This window comes from Hemitrygon akajei, chromosome 4 (assembly GCF_048418815.1).
Source record: "Hemitrygon akajei chromosome 4, sHemAka1.3, whole genome shotgun sequence".
Lineage (NCBI taxonomy): Eukaryota > Metazoa > Chordata > Chondrichthyes > Myliobatiformes > Dasyatidae > Hemitrygon > Hemitrygon akajei.
The window spans coordinates 156,655,880-156,667,956 of NC_133127.1; positions in this window are offsets into that span (position 1 = coordinate 156,655,880).

A 12,077-nucleotide genomic window follows, 5' to 3' on the forward strand; every position below is an offset into this window, starting at 1 on the left:
ATAGCATTGGAAAAGCTGAAGGAGGGACACCAAACAGAGATATCTTGGATTATGCAAGTTTGAAGGTAATGGAGCACTGCTGAAAGTTTTTGCAGAACTGGGTGAAGGTGGACATGGTCTAGGAAGGTCAGTTCAAGAGGGTGAGGTTGGGATAGAGGCCAATTAGGTATGTAGCAAAGGTGGGTTGGGTTCTAGAACTGACCATTAGTAAGAAGGCACAAAGATCATAGGTTTCTTCTTCTTAATCTTCAATAGTAGGAAAATATTGTTTATATGAATCTAAAGGAAGCAACAGACTTGGTGTATGATAGTTTAATGGTTGAGCTAGCAGTCAGAGTTCAGGAGACATGAGTCAGCGGATACCAGGGGTACTTAAATTCAAGTAATTTATGAATTTATAATTTTTATATAACAATCTAGTCTCAAGTAATAGCAACCTATGAAACTATTGGTTTGTTGTAAAGTCTCATCAGGTATGCTAATCCCCTTCAGAAAAGGAAACTTGCTGTCTGATCTACATTGGCCCCAGGCCCACCAGTCTTGTTGAGAATGTTATCTGCGTTCTTGGTAAACAATGTCAGGGATGTCCACATCCTGTGAATGAATTTTTAAAAATTATCTTAAGGTAGATCAAGCAGCATCTGTAGAGGCAGAAGTAAAGTTTCAGATCAATGACTTTTAATTTAAGCTGTTTCAAGATATAACAAGTTTTCAGCAAAAACAAGTTGAGAAAGATGAGAAGAGCAGGAAATTGAAACAGATGCGCTATCACAAACTGGAAATTAGGAAAGTTTAAACAACAAAGAGGAAATGGTGAAAAGCAAAAGAAGTGGTAATGGGTCAAGAAACAGAAAAATAATCTCTGAAAGGGATGTGAATGATGGGATCCAAACTGTTGAAGGATACAAAATGCTTAACTGAAAGTTGGCATATTTCTTTGTGCTTATTTTGAGATCCATTGGAAGAGAGCAAAGAGGATAGACTGGGAATTAAATTGGCAATGCAAACATAGTGTCAGCTTGCACTTTGAGTATAGATATTATGCAAATAAGGCACCCGTGTTTAATCTCCAGAGTCTGGAGTTTGTATCATGAGCTGTGAATAGTACAGTATGTATTAAGCTGAATGAAATACAATAATTTAATCCATTTAGTCAGCGATGTGGATGTAACTGGTTAGGCCAGAAAATATTGTTCATTGCTAAATGTCCTTGGGGAGATGCCACTGAGCTAGCTTCTTGAACCACACCAGTCCTTCTAATATAAGTACGTCCTCTGTACTCTGGGGCAGAGAATTCCAGTTCCAAGTCAGGATGGTGTTTAACTTGGGAGGGGAGGGGAGCCGTGGTTATGTCCCCATGCCCTGCTGTTCTTGTCTTTTTTGTTCATGGATTTGGGAGGTGCACTGGGATAGCCTGCAGTGCATTTTGTGGGTACACGATGCACTGGTGGTGGGATAGAGTGAATTTTGAACTGATGGATGGAGTGACAATCTAGCTGGTCACTTGATTGTTTGAAATGCATGCGTTCAGGCAAATGGAGAGTATTGCATGCATCCAGGCAAGTGGTGTTTTATAGACAGGAGAACATCCTTGGACTATCAAGAGTTGAGTTACTCTACCTCTAACCTGTTTTACTATTTGGGTGACTGGTCCAGTTGAGTCAATAGTCCATCTGAGAATGTTGATAGAAATTTTTGATGGTAATAGCAAAGAATTTTACGGACAGAGGATTAGGTTCTCTTTTGTTGGAAATGGCAAGTTCCCAAAAAATAAGTTATTGGCATTTGGCAAGACTTTGTGGATCACAGTGTTGTGGAATGGAGCTTGTTCAAGGGCAGGGGATAGATTTTTTCTGTTTGTCTGGGAAGGGGAGGGTGTACTAGGAGTGATTTTAGAGTGGACCAGGGGTATAGAACTATACCCAAGAGAATTCTGATAGTAGGAGGAATGCAAGTACCTGTGAGATATGAAATGGATGCTTTTGGAATTAGTGGGAACCACTCTGGAAAGCAATCATCATTTGATTAGCATGGAGGATGTGTTTAAAATATAACCATCAGGGGTGGTTTAGGTGGGACAGGTACACTGGAGTTGATGAAATTTGGGAAAAGAAATAAGCTAACAAAATGTAGACTAGGAAGAAGTGCAGTCAATGTAACTGTTAGAGGGAGTGAGCACATAATGAATATATATTAGGAACTCCATTGCTTTTTAAATTTAACCAATGTCACTGTTGTAAATTTATTTGAAGGAATCTTGCAAAAATTCAGCAATGACACAGCTGCCCATTAGTCTGGTCCAACACCATTTCTAGGGGTCAGGGTGTCTGCTGGACTTTGGCCTGTGCTCAGGCTGGCTTTGGGGGTGGGGTGGGGGGGGGGTAGAGACATTAACCCCTTCAACAGCTGTGGGTCTAGTGGGAGATAAAAGAGTGTGCTGCTGTGGAAGGGTGGGATAAGAGATTTAAAGCTGATATATGGTGGAGGGGGGAATGGTTGGAAGAAGGATTGGCTGAAAATTGGGCCCAGTTTAATGAAAGGGCTTGTGTGGTTGCTGGGGATATCAGAAGGCCTCAGTGACTGAGGACCAAGGATTCTGATGTTGGGAAGCTTGCTGGATCAGCAGGGTGATTGAGTTCTGAGGGGTTTGAAGGATTGTAGAGTGATGTTAGAAGTGTGCTGGACTGGGTTAGTATAGTGCAGGCAGTGTTCAGAAAGAGTTGTTGGAAGCTGTAGCAACCCAGCAATAAGGAGTGCTGAGACAATGTGGTCCAACTTCTTCTTCAATCTCAGAAAGGAACAATGGCAACAACAGGGGTCAATTGTGACTCACTCCTTCTGAATGCCCAGACAATTCTCTGGAGTGAAATGGAATAGTCATTATTGCATTTCATTCTCAAAGGAAGGACGTTCTTTTCCATAACTTTGAGGGGAAAAAGTAAACAGTGCAATGTGATTGAATTTCTAGGCACTAATATCCTGAAATATATGAGCTCCAGTAAAAGATATCAACCTGAGTCATTAACTCTTGTTTCTCTCTCAATTGATGCTGCCTGACCTGCTGAGCAGCATTTTCTGTTTTTATTTCAGATTCTCAACATCTGCAGTATTTTGCCTTTGCAACAGCAGCTTTGCACAAGTACCTTGTTCAAGTGGGTCTTCTACACACATTGCCCTGATGGTGAGTGTTGGCACAACACTTGGTTTCCCTGACACACTCGGGATAATTATAATGCCCCACTTCAGCCCGTCAAAGGTTGTGCAATCTGTATGGACTGGTGATATAATCTGAAATTTTATTGTTCCATGCATCTCTGTGCTGCATACATTATTTATCCAGTGGCGGTCACAAAGCACCTTATGGCCAATTTTTTTTTCGAAAGAAGAAGTGTTTCCATGGATATCAAAATAAATATTTGCTTTTATTTGTCTCTGTATCTCATTTTTCAGAAATATTTTGAAGTGATACAAGCAATACATTGAATTTTACACATGGTCCCTCAAGTGCCTGAATGTTCCAATGCATCTCAAAAACAGTGAAGTACCTTTTAAAGCACATTTGTATTGCAGGTAAACACCACCACACTGTCCAATGCAAGGAGTTGACCGAGGTGCAAATATTGGCCAGGAAACACTGAGATTCCACCACTCTTTCAATAATATGTAGGATCTTTTCCATTTCCCTCAAAGGGATAGATAGGAAAGACGCCTCCTCCAACAAAGTGCGGTGTAGGCTAAGTTTTGGTGTTGTGCTTTAATACAGAGCCTTCTAGTATCCTGATGAGTATCCTGCATCTTGTAACTGTGGGGAAATGCCTCGGCCTTTTGCACATTACTCTGCATAATGCACAATCTCTTAAAGAGGAATGAAATAAATTACCAATTAATCTATGTTGACTGTTTCACCAAAACCTTCACATTTTTTTTCTTTCTGGCTGACAAGTGGTATAAACATGTCAACAGGATTACTGTCCCTTTAATGAAAACAGAAACCAGAGGTCTAATATTTACAACAGTTTTTAATTGTTTGTGTTCACAGCGTGACCAGTGTACTGTTACATTCATTTCACAGATTCTGCAGAGTTCTGTAATGACTGCTGGAAAACAACTGCTTGAAAATAAAGCAATCATCGGCCAGCGAAAACAACATTCATGTCATAGTCTTGTAGCACATTGGCTCACCACAGTCATAAATTAGAATCTTCAGCCACAATCTGCAGTGTACACTTTGAAGTAATGTTGCTGGGATCAACAGAACAGCTATCGCTTCTATCATGTGGTGTTCAGCAGTCGCCTATTTAGTGCACAATATGCCATAACACGTTTCATCAAAGTCAAACCTGAATGTTTAGTAGGGGCACACATTTCATTAGCTCCATCTACTTAGAGATGACAAATAATAGAACGTGTCTAAATCGTATTTTGAAGACCACAGACTTTAAGGTTATGTGTTAGTTTCACCAGCTCAATTGGCATGTTAGTGGACGCTCATGCTGACTTGAGGTTTATATCTTGTATTTCAACATTAGGGAGGCTTTACATTTTAAACTGTCATCAATAAACACTAATGAAGTTTGCACCTCAAGAGTTTAAATAATGGAATTTCACAAATACACGCTCTTGATCTTATAACTAGAGGTAATTCTAATATGTTTTTCAAGTATTGAACTGATAATAGATATGTATATTCTACGTTGACCCAATAGTTTGAGTGATCACAGAATAATAGCATGAAAAGGCAGAGTTCTTTATAATTCTGAGGCAGTGTCCTGACTAAATCAATGGTTTCACCATTTTGATTTCAAATCCATGAGCACTTTAAGTTAATTCAAACAATGTGGAGAAAACAATCGAGACGCAGATTACTAATACTCAATCTTTTCAAATCTTTCTAGCAGAAGGTGGCTGTTCAAGTGATGCTTTAAAGTGACATTTTGATGACAGATCATATCTCTGCCACTCTAAGCTTTTAATTTCTTGATTTAAAATATTCTGTGTTGGTAAAATCGAGGATACATTATTTCAATAAAAACACATGATGCTTGTATTAAAATAATTTTACACGTCAAGTAGATAAATCAACGTGAAAATCACTTTAAAACATTAGTCAAGTTACGTGTTCTTTCTGCAGCATCTTACATGCATGTGAGTTGTGAATGATTGGATTCATTGTCTGGCTTCTCACAAGTTAACATCTATGGTGTTCCTCTAACAAGGCAGAAATGACATGCTTTAACATTTTCCTCCGAATTTTATGAGGAAAACATTGATTAAAATGGGCTGGAGCTCAAAAGCAGCAGTTTTTTATGGACAGATGGATAATTTCACAGTCGTCAACCATAATAAGTCATCGCAGTGAAAATAAAGGCAATCGTACACACATATGAATCATTGCCAAATGGTCTGTGCCTCACTGCAGGTCAAGACTACAACCATCTCATCACATTTGTCATATGTGTTATTTCTCAGCTGGACTGGACAGGCAGCTCCCCCACAGAGGCAAGAATTAAAGTGAGGCTTCTGGCTAGGGTTGTAAGGTCTGGAGTTGGAGGATTCTGATGACCTTTACAGACCTTTGCATTGACACATAATCTGATGAGATGGTTGGCGGAACCGTGAAGCAGTCAGCATCTCCCCAGGGCTCAGTTCCCCCAACTCAACAGCATCAGATGTGAGAAGCTTATGAAAAGAGGGATTCCACAAGGGAGACCTGAAGCGCCAATCCATAGTCTCGACCGGACTGGGTTGACTTCTGCTGTCAAGCTTCTAAAAGAAAGATAAAAAATGAGATCAGGTGCTACTGCTACTTTCTGTTTGTGACTGATAAAGTGAGGTGAGTTAGCAAACTGCAAATGAATAATGCAGCTCTTGTAAAGGAAAGCTCTGTATTGACCGAATGTGTACCTCTTAACCTTCAGACTTTTATCACATGGAGAATTCAGCTTGCTGTCAGTCCGTGATGTACAGCCTTGGACCTGATCTCTGAATCCTTTCATTTGATGTCATCCCTAAGAGGATTCTTTATAATATATGTGGTGTGAAATTGTCTACCTGAAACTGCCAGTCTTGGTCTCAATGTTACAGTTACCAATATTCTGTTTTCCTTGGAGCAATTATTCTGATGGGACTTAATTATCAACGATAAATAAAGACTATACATATTCTGAGTCTAATGCACATCAAACACAAGTATAAAAATGGCACAATATCAGAGATATGAGGCATAATTTATCATCGATGCTTGATATTATGCTTCTGAGATTGCAAAACCGAGCATCATTTTCTTTGACTGCATATGCCTCCTACATGTCCCTTTACAATTTCTGATTAATGAGACTGTATTAATTGTTGAATGTGGAACTAGACCTCACAAAGAGTTCTAATATGGCACATTGAACTGTATATTAGATTTTTTGTGATAGAAGATTTACTTCTTTTGTTGATTTAAATTGAATTCAAAAATTTGCCATTAACATTGTGAAATTATTCCATTGTAGAATTGAACAAAAGAGGCCAACTGGTAATTAACTGCATATAAATACCATATAATTTGATTTGACTGGTTCTGATTTGATTATTTTGACATAATTTTTTATGTGTGCTGAGCTTTCTCTGAGCTATAGTTTGACAAATTATTAATGAATTAACCATTACAATTTCTTGATGAAATATTCTTTTGTTACATGGCCAGATCTATTTTTAAATTTGCAACCAGTTAAGCACCAGTAACATAATTGCTATCCACAGAAGAAGGCCAATGTGTGCAGAGAGAAATTACTTATTAACTTATGTGAAAGCTTCAGTTAGTCAAAATTACATAGCTTCCTATTAGGACGCGTACAGATCCGGAAAGAAGTTGATTTAAAAGTGCGTAACACAAATAAGCTTTACTCCGAGCAATATTTCCAGGTAGTCCAGGAGAGCAGGGCAAGAGCGCACAGGTCCAGGCATCGGGAGATATTTCCTTCAAAGAAGATCAACAGCTGTAGAAGTTGTCTGGAAGTGTGGTGGAAGCCAGGACACTGGCCTTATTTAAGAGATAATGACGAGCTGTGATGAGGAAATGGCAGGGTTGCTATTTTGGAAGCATGAGATCAAATGGCCTTTATAGGATTCATCATCTGAACTCAGCTTCTGAAAGAAATCACAATGCAATATTCCTAATTATTGGTTTTCTCTTGTAATCATCCAAAGCTAGGCAGTTTCAGACCAGAATATGTTCTGGCTGGAGGTTTATGTCTTGCTACTCTTGCTGATTATAATCTTCTGTTAAATTCCCCACCTGTTTAAGGGCACCTAAATGTTCAAAGCACCTTGCCACTCTTAGCATTTCTAACCAAGTGGTAAAATGAAAATGCCTGCATTGTGGAATGAGGGACCATTGCTTTTTGCATTCATATGACAATGTTGGTGTTGTTTCTTTGCCCACCTGCGAAGCTATGAATCTATTCTTACTGCTCCATGCAAATGTTGCTTGAGTTGATCCGAGGCATCATGTTAATATAAAAATAATAAAAGAATATTTATTACAAATAAAATTCACAAAATAAGTTGTGGATGTTTGATGCTAAAAGAGATCCAATCTGGCATTGTTTGTAAAATGTATTCAATATAGTGTTTGGAGTTAATTTGGTTTAAGAGTCACAGACTGAATATGATTATTTTCTATTAGTTTTATTGCAAATTTTCTTCACTTGCTTCCAGCTTGGTAACATTTCTTCCAAAGTACCAGGGGACGTCTGACCACCTTACAGGAGAGAGAGAGAGGGAGGGAGGGAGAGAGGGAGGGAGGGAGAGAGAGAGAGAGAGAGAGAGAGAGAGGGAGGGAGGGAGGGAGGGAGGGAGGGAGAGAGAGAGAGAGAGAGAGAGAGAGAGAGAGAGAGAGAGAGAGAGAGAGAGAGAGAGAGAGAGAGAGAGAGAGAGAGAGAGAACATACACGTTTATAATGAGTGTATGCTCAACTGTACCCACATGCACCTACAATGAAATAAATGGAAAAGAATATAATTCTCAATATCCTTGTGTTCATTGTCATATTTTTGCTATTGATATGGAAATAATGATGGGACATCACTGACATAATACTATGGCAGAAGGCTTTTTCATCCATCAGGCTAAATACTATGCAATGTCATTTTTAAGGAGAATTTTCAATGATTGCTTATTCAGCTCAGAAGCTGCACCTTGTCTTTGCCATCTCGATGCATTAATTTATAACTTTGTTAAAATTAACAAATTGAATAGATTGAGTTTTTGTAGAACTGGCAAAAACTAAGCTGTGCAATCTACCATTGCAAAACGACATAGAACTCAATCAAAAATATGTCAAAAGGAATTAGATTAACAATGGCAGAAGTGCAGCTCTGCAAAAAGCTTAACGGACGGTCCATGATTTAGAAATAATGAAAGTGCCGTCCGATCTCATTACTGCAAATTTGTAGGAAAAGCAAAATGGATCTTGTTAGTTATTGTTCTGTGGGAGCGAAAGTTCCCCTCACTTGTTTTGTTCTCCATCACAGGCCGTTGATAAAAAAAAATGCAATTTTTGCGCTTTGTGTGTTAAAAAGCATCTGGGAAATTTTGATGTCACTTGTCATTTCCTGGGAATGCTAAAATAATTACGACTGTGCTGTTTAGGATAACAGGTCAAAATTCCTTTCAAATAATTCAGTGGGATTAGCTATTCTGCCTATCATAAAGAGAGGTTTTGTTATTGTTTTTATCTTAAGAGTGGTGGAACACAAAACTCTAGTCATGGTTCAGATGGACAAAAGGAACAATTTATTAGACCAGGAGGTCCACATCAACCATAGGGTCATATTTTTTCCTCATTTGCAATCATTTGGGAAAGGCAGTTTTGGTTTATTTCAAAGGAGTGACAGATTTTTACAGAGTATATTCACCACTGAAAAATGCATAACTTTTCAAGCTGTTTAATAAAAACATGCATACAAGTGATATTTTAAACCTCTGGAGGTTTTGCTGTACAAACTTGATACATCACAATTTCTCTCAGTGTAATTTTCAGTTAGATTTTTGTTCACAAATTCCAGGGATGAGGCTTTTTAATGCTTTAAAACTGTCAGACTAGTTGATAAAGTATAGAACTGCTCAGATCTTAACTGTTCCAAGGTTGCAGTGCCTTGTGTACATAGCAAATGTTCCCTCTGTAGTGTTAATGTAATATGAATTTTTTCATCCTTCTTATTTTAAGTGCTTTTTGGCAAATTCCCTTTGCTAACTTCTGGCACTATCATCTGCCAGAAAATAATGGTGGAGAATTGAAAGAGTCTTGTTCAGAATTTTTGATCCTTTTCATTTGGTGGTAAAGTTCATTTTATGGTAATCAGGGACCAAGCATTAAATTTTATTGTATAATTTTAACAAAAACACACATTTATGTACATATTCATGCTTTGTGCTAAAATGGGTATTTCAACCCTATAGCTTAGAATTAGAACATAGAATATTAGCACAGTATGGGTACCTTTGGCCCTTTTAACCTCTGAGATCAACCTAACCCTTCCCTCCTGCACAGCCCTCCATATTTCTATCATCCTTGTGCCTATCTAAGATCTTCTTAACTGTCCTTAAAGTTTTTGCCTGTACTATTACCCCCTACCACTTAAGATTCTCTTTGTAAAGACGTACCCCTGACATCCCCCACCCCCTGTAGTGGTAGTTAATTCCTATGCTATTCAGTTAATCACTCCCACATGGGAGGAGTTCACATACTGTACAAGCAGGGTTGTCAATAAAGTTCAGTTGAGTATCCTGCATGCTGGCATCCTGGTGTGCACTGCACTATCCCTTGACAACAAACAAAACATCCCTATACTTTACTCCAATCCTCTTAAAATAATATCCCATTACATTAGTAATTTCTGCCCTGTGAAAATGGTCTCTTGTTATCCACTTGATCTATGCCTCTTCTCAAATTATACTCCTCTGTCATCATCTCTCATTCTTTCCTCCAAAGAAAAGCCATAGCTTACACAACTGATCCTCATTAGACATGCTCTCCAATCCAGGCAGCATCCTGATAAATCTCCTCTGCATCTTCTCTGAAGCCTCCACATCCTTCCTATGCTGAAGCAACCAAAACTGAACATAATATTCCAAGTGTGATCTAACAAGGGTTTTATGGAGCTGAAAATTACCTCATGGGTCTTGAACTCAATCCTACAACTAACGAAGGCCAACACACAATACAACTTCCTAAGCACCCTATTAACTCGCGCAGCATCTTTGAGGATTCAATGGATGTGGACTCCAAGATCCTTCTGCATCCCATCAATGTCCCGTTGTAACCTATGATGACCTTCTCCGATATTCACATCTCCACCAACATTCGTGTCATCTGTAAACTTACAAACCCACTTCCTCACCCAAGTAATTTATAAAAATCACAAAGAGCGGGGGGGGGGGGGTCTCAGAACAGACCCTTGTGAAACACTACTGATCACCTACCTCCAGGCAGAATACACCATCCACAACCACGCTCTGCCTTCTATGGACGCCATAGAGTCACACTTCCCTTAATCATGCTCCTCTCAACGACCCTACCATGGGGAGCCTTCTCACACTCCTTACTAAAATAAGGATACACCACATCCACTGCTCTACCTTCATCAGTGTGCTTTGATGCACCCTCAAGGAATTCAGTCAACCTCATGAGGCAATATCTTCCCCTCACGAAAGCATGCTGACTGTCCCTAATCAGACTATGTTTTCCCAGATACTTGTAAGACATGTCTCTTAAGAACTCTTCTCCAATAACTTGCCCGCTGGTGAAGTGAGATTCACTGGCTGATAATTCTCAGAGTTTTCCCTGCTTCCTTTTTTGACCAAAGGAATAACATTTGCCACTCTCCAATCATGTGGTACTATTCCTGTGGCCAGTAAAGATCATCTCTGAAGGTGCAGCAACCTCTTCTCTTGATTCCACTGTACACTGGGGAATAGCCTGACCAGGCCTCAGAATTTATCTATGGTAATGTTTTTCAGAAGTTCCAACACATCCTCTTTCATAACCTCAACATATTCTAGCATATCAGTCTGTTTTATGCTGCTCTTACAAATGTCAAGATTCCTCTCACTGGGGAATACTGAAGCAAAGTATTCACCAAGGACCTCCCCTATCTCCTCTGACTCCAGGCATGTTTCCTCTACTATCCCTGATCAGTCCTACCCTCAGTCTGGCCATCCTCCTGTTCTCCATATACATGTAGAATGCCTTGGTGTTTTCCTTAATCCCACTCACTAAGGCCTTCACATGCCTACTTCTAGCTCTCCCAAATCCATTCTTCAGCTCCTTCCTGGCTATTTTGTAGCTCTCTAGAGCCCTGTCTGATCCTTGCTTCTTACTCATCCTTCCTAAACTTTAAGCAAGCTTCTTTCTTCTTCTTGACTAGATGTTCCACATCTTTTGTCAACCATGGATCCTTCACCCTACTATCCTTTCCCAGCCTCAAGGGGACATCCCAGCAAGCACTCCCTAAACAACCTTCACATTTCTGTTGTGCATTTCCCTGAGTACATCTGTTTCCAATTTATTGTCCCCAGTTCCTGCCTAATAGCAACATAATACCCCTCCCCCATTTAAATACTTTCCCATACCATCTGCTCATACCCCTCTCCAAGGGTATGGTAAATGTCAGGGACTTGTAGCCACCGTCTCCAAAATGCTCACCCAATAAACCTGTAATATAGAATTGTTTTAGTCAGGTGCGGTGGGTTCAAGAGGGAACATAGTTTTTCCATTTCTCAAACCCTTTTAACTATTCTTCAGCCAAGTTATTCCTCTAGAGGCCTAAAGGAAATAGTGTATAACAACTAAAGGTTACAGCCATGTTTCAGGCACTGGGATGCAAAGGAGCAACTGATTGGTTTTATCTAGTCAATATTTTGGTGGTTTTTGTGAACAATGTATGAAATATGAGATACTTTGGTCAAGACTAACAGCTGTTTGTTGTTAACAATATAAATAACATTACACAGATCTGACAGGTAACAAAGCCTTTCCCGTCATTCCACTGCACTTAAAAGTGGTTCCCCATCATCAAAATGCAACAAAT